Genomic DNA, 8,246 nt, shown 5'->3' with positions numbered 1-8,246 from the left:
GTCAAGCAAAATTACAGGTTTTGGGAAGGGAAAAGTTATCCCCTACTGAAACAGCGTGAAATTTAAACCCTATTCGGAACCAAATTTCTGGAATACGTGGGGGGGGGGGTTGTAAACAACCCGGAATGATTGTATTTCTGAGGAAAACGCTAAATATAAGACCCCCGATTTCAACGATTTGGGGGATATTTTTCCCCCGAACTGAGCCCCTAAGCTATAACCTGTTTCCAACAAACACAAAATCTTGAACGTGCATGCGGTACAGATCACTGCCAAAGTAATGTGGGCTGCTTAAACTTTCCCCCAAAAGTCTCGCAAGCAAAAAATAAAAAGGTTTTCACAGCAACAAGAAACATTTGTATTTCCGTCCTCATTGTCAGGGGGGGGCACAAGAGGGTATTCTACGTAGGGTACTAATTGCGCACGACTTTCAGTCACAAAGGGCATAGGCGGCGGAAGCGGGGGGGGCGGGGGGGACGTGTCCCCCCCCCCCTAAATTTTAGTAGGGGGGACGGTCCCCCCTAAATTTGTTGTTGATGACCTTTTTATTTTTTGCTTGTCAAAATTTTTTGCTTGTCCCCTCCTAAAATGTTTGGCTTCCGCCGCCAATGACAAAGGGGCAGTGTCCCCCTGAATCTCTCCCATGTCCTACCCCCCCCCCCTTCCTCCATTTCTTTCCCCCATTTCAGAAGGGTATCCCGAAATAGTAACATACAGTCACTTAGTCCTTTTTTATATTACACTCTTGTTGGGCAACATACTTTATCCAACTCTGGGTAGTTTTTAACCAATACTGTGTAGTTTTCACCCAAAGCACTCATTATTGGTTTAAAACTACCCAAAATTGTATAAAGTTTTATCCAGTTGTTGTATGGACAGTATATTACACAATAATAGTGTACAAAGATCAACATTATTAATTCTCTTGTCGTAATTTCCTTCTTTTCTTTGATATTTTTTACGAGTTCGTTTTTTTATCATTCTACACTCAACTACACAGTCAGATTTTCTTATTTGGTCTGTCATTAATCTGTTTTTTTAAACCAAAAAACAGTGCACTCTAAAAAAAAAAAGTTTACCAAATATTGGGTAAAATGGGAACATGCATGCCGGTTGGGTAAGAAGATACCCAATATTTTTGTAAATTTTATGCAATGTTGCATTGAAATAGCCCAATATGGGGTAAAAAAAATACCCTGCAAACATGCATGTTCCTTTTCTACCCAATATTGGGTAAAATTTTACTCAGTGTGTTTAGAGTGTAATCCGTTTCTAAACCAATAAACAGTGAAACAGCAAAAGCAACATACACGTAACATTGCATTGATACCAGTGAAGTTTATTTGAGCACATCGCGTAAATTCACAATCTGACACGATTCAAATTTCAGAAATATAAAATACGTGAATTTAGCCCTCAGTAACGGAATAGTTTGGCTATATACTTACAGCAAAGTACAGTGGAAGCAATTTGTTGTTTCAAACAAGATCGGGTAAGACAAGAAAACACAAGTGGTAAAATAATATTCATTGCAGGACAAGTATCATTGACAGAAAGAACACTCAATGTTGATATGACTAAATGATTTCTATTACCTGTTCAGATTATGATTATGTTCGTAAACGAAATGAAAATGCTTTAACGCCTACTGATCTAAAACTATTTTAATGATATACATCACTGGTGAACGTTTCATAAAGTTCTCCCATCTTTATTGTACTAATACATCCAATGTATTTTAATGGGGAAGAAAGTTAACATATGACATTGCTGTGATAGCTGGATAGCATAAGAGGTACTGCTCTTAACTGAACTCATTTTAATCACAAAATCAATTTTTCAAACAAATGATCAAATAGTATACATGCATAATAAAAAAAATATTTGAAATAAATTTTGAAACAATGTTATAACTATCATGACTATCTTGATTCAAATAAAACAACAGTAATATTGTGAAATCACCCTGCATGAAATGTGCAAGGTAAAGTTGTTTATATCATTCTCGGAGACATACCACTGTTGCACAATAAATACAATACATATCATAGTATATAAAGGTTAAAAATTATTAAATAATGATTTTGAAATTTGGAATAAAAGCTGTTCCTGGTGGCGAGGTGAAATAAAATCAGCTGCTATGATTAAGAGTACCATGAAAAGGTGTTTTGTGGTCCGAAAATTATCAAGAAGGGTGAAACGAAAAGATGGAGATCTACTGAGAGGGAACTATTCAAATGGAACCTGAAAACTATTCTAGCAGTGCATGGACATACATTTACAGATATTTCTTGAGTTTGTGATAATTGCATTGAAGTTTTAATTGTGATACACTGTCTGTATTTCTGAAATAACTTTGTACACACCCTTCTATAAGATTTAAAGGGATGTGACAATCAACGAAAATGGTGTTAACCAGTGTACTTTAGTCCAGAGTTAGGAAAATGGTGTTAACCAGTGTACTTTAGTCCAGAGTTAGATTTACAGTGGTGCATGTACATGTAGTTCAACACCCATGGTGTAATTACAACACTTTTGGTGTTACTTTTAAAACTTTTTGAGGCTATGTTCAATCTCTAGGGTGTAATTTTAACACCTGAGTGGCGGCCATCTACAGACCACAACTGGTGTCAGTTTTTAGCGTTGAACTTGAACCATATTGTGAACGACCACTACAACACAATTGATGCAACTTACTTACTGTACATTCAGACAAGTACTTGAAAATAATGCAAGCAGGCAACAAAATGATTGTTGATTTTCAGGGGCTAAATTTCCCAACCTACTTTCTAAAACTGCAACATTACAGTGAGGATTTCCTTAGGCTCTTTTTTAATTTTTTGTATTATTAAATTGGGGGAATAATTGCCCTTGGCCCCTATGTATTTTTTCCCTGAATGAGAACCATATAACATAACATAAACCTTGGACATTGCCCTCAATTTTCCTCCAGTATCAACCACACAGTGTTTAATAATCAGGATGTAGTGCAAGACCATAGCGTGAAGTGGACAGAATAAATTCAACATGAAGTGGTTGGCCATTCAATTTCAGTATCGATTTCTACATACAGATACTGCTATGCTGTCAGAGCTATTTATAACTGAGCTTTTTCCTTTTAATTTTGAGCTGGGGACATTTTTTGCAAACATTCATCTTTCAGACTCATCTAAGAGCATCATTTCTATTTATAGCTTCGATTTCATAGATGAAAAGATCAAATCCCTACAATTCTAGTCTGCATTCAGACAAACCTCTTCATAAAAGTGCCTGTATAATTACATGTACATAAGTAAAAGGCATTGCATTTTATAGGTCTTTTCAAAATCCGAAAAGCACACCAAAAACAAAATTATCTGGACAAATCTTCCCATACATATATTATACAAAAATTAGTTAAATTCACTACATATAAAGAATAATGGATGCAACTGAGGCATTGAAACATACACCTTACTGTATTCACTCAAAAAATGGCTGTTCTAGTCGAATGTAACTAAAAAATATTTCTAAGTTAATAGAATTGAACCAACGAGTATGTTTAAAGTGGAAAATTATGCCCTAGATTTCTGCCCCGATGTGTTCCATTAATTCATCACACAGTTCTGATCTCATTAAGACAGACTTTACAAACATTATGTTATTTCCTGTCATATTTACTACGAATTCAATGAAGTATAAAATGCAACGTGATGGAAACAAGGAATACCTTATCAAATAAACTTCCTTCAAATTCAATCTATTTCCTTTAAAATCAAAAGTAAAATAAGATATATGAAACCACTTGGTTATTGATTTCCTTATTTCCAGTCTCATTTTCATTCATAAATGGAAGGAGATTTCCATTTCATATCCTGTACATAATGCCTGTATCTCGACATAAAGGGATACCTACAGTCTACACAGGGCCCCCAGCTACATGCATGTCTCCATTTTTTCCTTGAGTTGAACAAAAATAACAGTGATAACTGCGAACAAAGATTCTTGCCACAATGTTTTTAGCAGTAATGAATTGCAAGCTTATGGAAAATATCGTCTTGATATTTCTTATGTCATTTCACAAATTTCTAAACCAAGGTTATTTCAACAAAGAATTAATGCAATTGTCATATCATAATATTGTAGCAACTAATAGTGTCGATTGGCTATGAAGTATGCTCGAAATCGTTCTTTTGGTTATTTCTTTCTGTCTTGGGAGATCAAATGAAATTAAGCTGAAAATGACTTTTATAATCTCAATTCAAATCGGGACTTTTTGTCACTTATCCAAATATTGTACAGGAATGACATGCGAATGACATGCAAGCTGACTTGCTTTCTGAAGTCACCAGGGGATTTCCCCCACCCTTCAAAAATATCTCTGTATTCTACGCAAGAAAATAAAATTAGATAGCTTCTAATAAAAAAATATATTATTGTTTACCAATGAAATAGAAATAGCAATGCATTTCCTTGTACAACAATGGGTCTGATTAGATGGATACTGCCACCTCTTCTCTCTCCCCCCCCCCCCCCCGGCCCCCCCAAAAAAGGATAAAAATCCTAAATTTACTTGATTTACTCAAAATCAATCACTTTAACCCTGGGAATTGAAAGCATCCATACTTGGATTGTAGGTCAAAACCAAGCATGACAATCATTCTGTCTTATGATACATTTGTAAAACATTTGTAATACACTTGTAATACATTTACAAATGTACATGTACATGTAATTTAGAGGAAATTCTGTCGACCAAAACGGGCATACCAGCATAATCCGCTACAGGTAATTGCCACCACATTGCTCATAAGGCCAAATTCAACAAGCTTTATAGTAAAGGAAATGAGTCAGATTACACTCTTTTTAAGGACAAATAAAGACGAGAGAAATCATACGCGTGGATTAAACATGTTGACTTTGTGCACCTACCTTTGCAAAACCTTTTCCTATACATGTTCCTTACATTTACTTTATCAATAATCAATCATATAATCACTCAAATATATTGCAAATCCCGCCACCATTAATAAAACATCGAAAATAAAATTCAACAAAATAAATCAAATGGATTGCAGTTACATATCAGTTGATGTAATGGAAAGACAAATTGGCTGACTACAAGTTTAAATAATTCTGCATTCTCGCCCCCAAAACATTGGCATGTACGTAATAATGTCTGACAATATAATTCTAATATATATACACCAAAAGTAAAAAAATATTTGCAATTGATTACATATTCCAACAATTCCCATTGATTGATTATACACTTAAGCTTAAGCGCATGGAATAAGGATGACTTTTACCAATTATTAATCAACTGTACACAGTAAAAACATTGTTTAAAATCTTACACAATTCTGTTTAGTACATGAAATTTTCAGTAGTTTTAAACATTTTATTTTAAGTGCTTAATTTATTGAGAAATATCAAAACTTAAATTTTGCTGCTTAAGGATTTTAAACACTTCTTTTCACTGTTTAAACAACTACATGTACTAATGTTCATATAGTATGCAGTGTGGTATAAAAATAATCAACATCATTCTTACTGTGCAAGTGCAAGGAGTTGCAAGTTTTTGTACATGGGGCTCTTATGATCAATTTCCCTCTATTTTGCCTTAGGACCATATTTCATAAAACATTTTTTTCAATACAAGTCAGCAATTTCGTCACATGTTATCATCTGAGATGTTGAAATTATGCAAGTTGATTGGCTGATTGTGGGATTGTTTAGGAGGGTTTGATGTAACCGGTTTAATCATGAAACAAGACCCACGTGTTTCATATTTAATACCAACAGACAATGCCACTTCGAAAGAGTCTTGTCAATCCTCTTTACAAAAAAATTTGGTTAAACCAAGGGATCCATAATGTGTGGAAAAAGCAAGTTTGGGATTTTTTTTTTCTTCTCCCAGATTATGATTATTGTCAAATATGATAACTTATTCACTGGTGTACACAAAAAATAACTTAATCTTAACAAACAACAAACATTGAAGAGAACACACAAAGTATGGGTTTTTGACAAATTCATAATGTGCCATTGCAAGATCGACATGTTGGTGAATAACACTAAAATTGATAAAATGTCAAAGTGCTTGAACTTATGTGGATTTTATCAATAATAAATCAAGTATCTGGAATGCTATGTACCAGAAAAAAGAATGTACATTCATCTATAGAATACAACTTTATAATGCACATACGTGTATGCAATATATGTCTCAAATGTACCGTGGTAACACCAGCATCTCCCAAACATTATATTATAAATAAAGAGGAATAAAGAACTACAGAATATGATAAAGAAATGATACTCTGCAGGGAGGTAGTGAAAGAATGTATGAAATTATAATTCCAAACAGGAAATTATTCTAGTCTAGATGATCCCTCAGAAGCAAGATGATTGGACACAGTAAACTGATGGAGCTATGCCATGGAAGTTGGCCCCATTCTATTCGAGAATAAAACTGATATAAATCAGGGTAAAAATAGGTGCTGAAGCTATACATACAAAGTACATGTAGAATAGACCTGTTAAATAACTGAATAATTTAAATAATAACCTGAAGTCATACCTGAGGTCGCCAAAAAATAATCATTTTGTATATCCACAGTAGTTATTTCATCAGTTTTTATAAAACTGTGCTATCAGCATTTCATACAGACATGTATTATGTGGCACCAAAAATCTGTTCTTTGGAAAAGTACAGAACTATAACCCTCCAAGCGAGGGTGGCATTGGAATACTTGGACTGAAAATACAAGACCTTCAGAGAAGAGATTTTAATTTGTCAATTTCAGGAAGAGAGCTTTTTGTGCATCATGATACCAACATATCCATCAAGCAATGAGTAAAGTTCACATAAAGTTTTGAACTTACGTATCTCCAAAGGCCATGCAAATAAAATCAGGATAACTCTTAAAATGCAAAATTTGCCAACTGATACCACACATCACATGAAGAAGTTCATACATGTACACGTTAAAGGTAAATGCCAGTTGTGGTAACGATATCAAAATGAGTTCGTACAGAATCCAATGAAATGGCCACCAAAGTGTCTGTTTGTATGAATAAACAATATGTGCCAAAGGATTCTGGAAGAAATTGTGTAATTGCTTAGAAATTAGCAGTCAAAGCAATAATAATACACTGTCCCACGTGCGCTTATATGTGTTGGTGATCTTCAGTGTGAACATTTTTCAGCGTAGATTTCACAAAGTTCAGTTTATGTAACTTTACCAGATCTAGATCCTCGATGATAAACTGAAAATTATTAAAGCCTGGTTTTACAGACTTTTTGATGAAAATCAGTGTTTACTGCAACTACTGGCATTTCTCTTTAAGACAGCTTTTTCAAGCAAGCTGCAAGTTAAAGGTACATACAGAGTATCAGATTACCATGTGAACCTATAGAATTACATGTAATTGAAAAAAGGTACCGTGTGAACATGTCAATATACTCTGGCCCATCCTACCTGCACATTGTACCAGTGCTCGATTGCATAAGTTTGATTGACACGAGAGTTCTTGAACATGAAGCCTCAAATATCTCAAATATCATAACTTAAATTCTTAAAAGATAAATGAATGTTAGCAAGATCCTACTGCATACATGTACATGTACAGGTAGGTACACCAAAAGCTTCAGTCTCTGCTAAAATACATTGGCTGCATGAGTAAAACGTCAGAAATTGTTATTAATAAATCCCCAGATAAGATGGTTATTCCTGTCTAACATATATTCACAATAACTTGGCCAATGATATTCTACCGGCAATTCTTTGATTTTTAATTAGTTGCCGAGCCCATGTCGCCATGGTAATAAAAACTGATAGCAATGCGATTTTAATCGTAATGCAGCAGGACCCTTGCGTGGAATAGTGAAAATGTCTCTGGACTATGATTGAACCATACAAGGATCCGGCAGAATTGATTCTCACTGCAGCACCAGCGTCCTTTGTAGGCGTTCATCTATACTTGCCACTCTCCACACATGTTAACATGATTAATTGTTAAAGAGTGTGAACAGAAAAAAAAACACCATGGCCCATATTCTGAACTCAGATTTAAATCAAACCCTGGTTTAAAGTTGTAGTTTAATTATGGAGAGTATATTGAGGCACAACTAGATCTTTAAATTCTGTGATTATTTTGCTCATTTCTCAGCAATTACGCATTTTATTTCAGAGCCATTTGGTACATATTCTTTATTTCATATTACACATTATTACAAAAACTCGGGTGGTTATTTTATTCAT

Source organism: Lytechinus variegatus, chromosome 16 (genome assembly GCF_018143015.1).
Source record: "Lytechinus variegatus isolate NC3 chromosome 16, Lvar_3.0, whole genome shotgun sequence".
In the NCBI taxonomy this organism is placed as follows: domain Eukaryota; kingdom Metazoa; phylum Echinodermata; class Echinoidea; order Temnopleuroida; family Toxopneustidae; genus Lytechinus; species Lytechinus variegatus.
The sequence above is the reverse complement of the archived record's forward strand: the minus strand, read 5'-3'. Positions refer to the sequence as shown.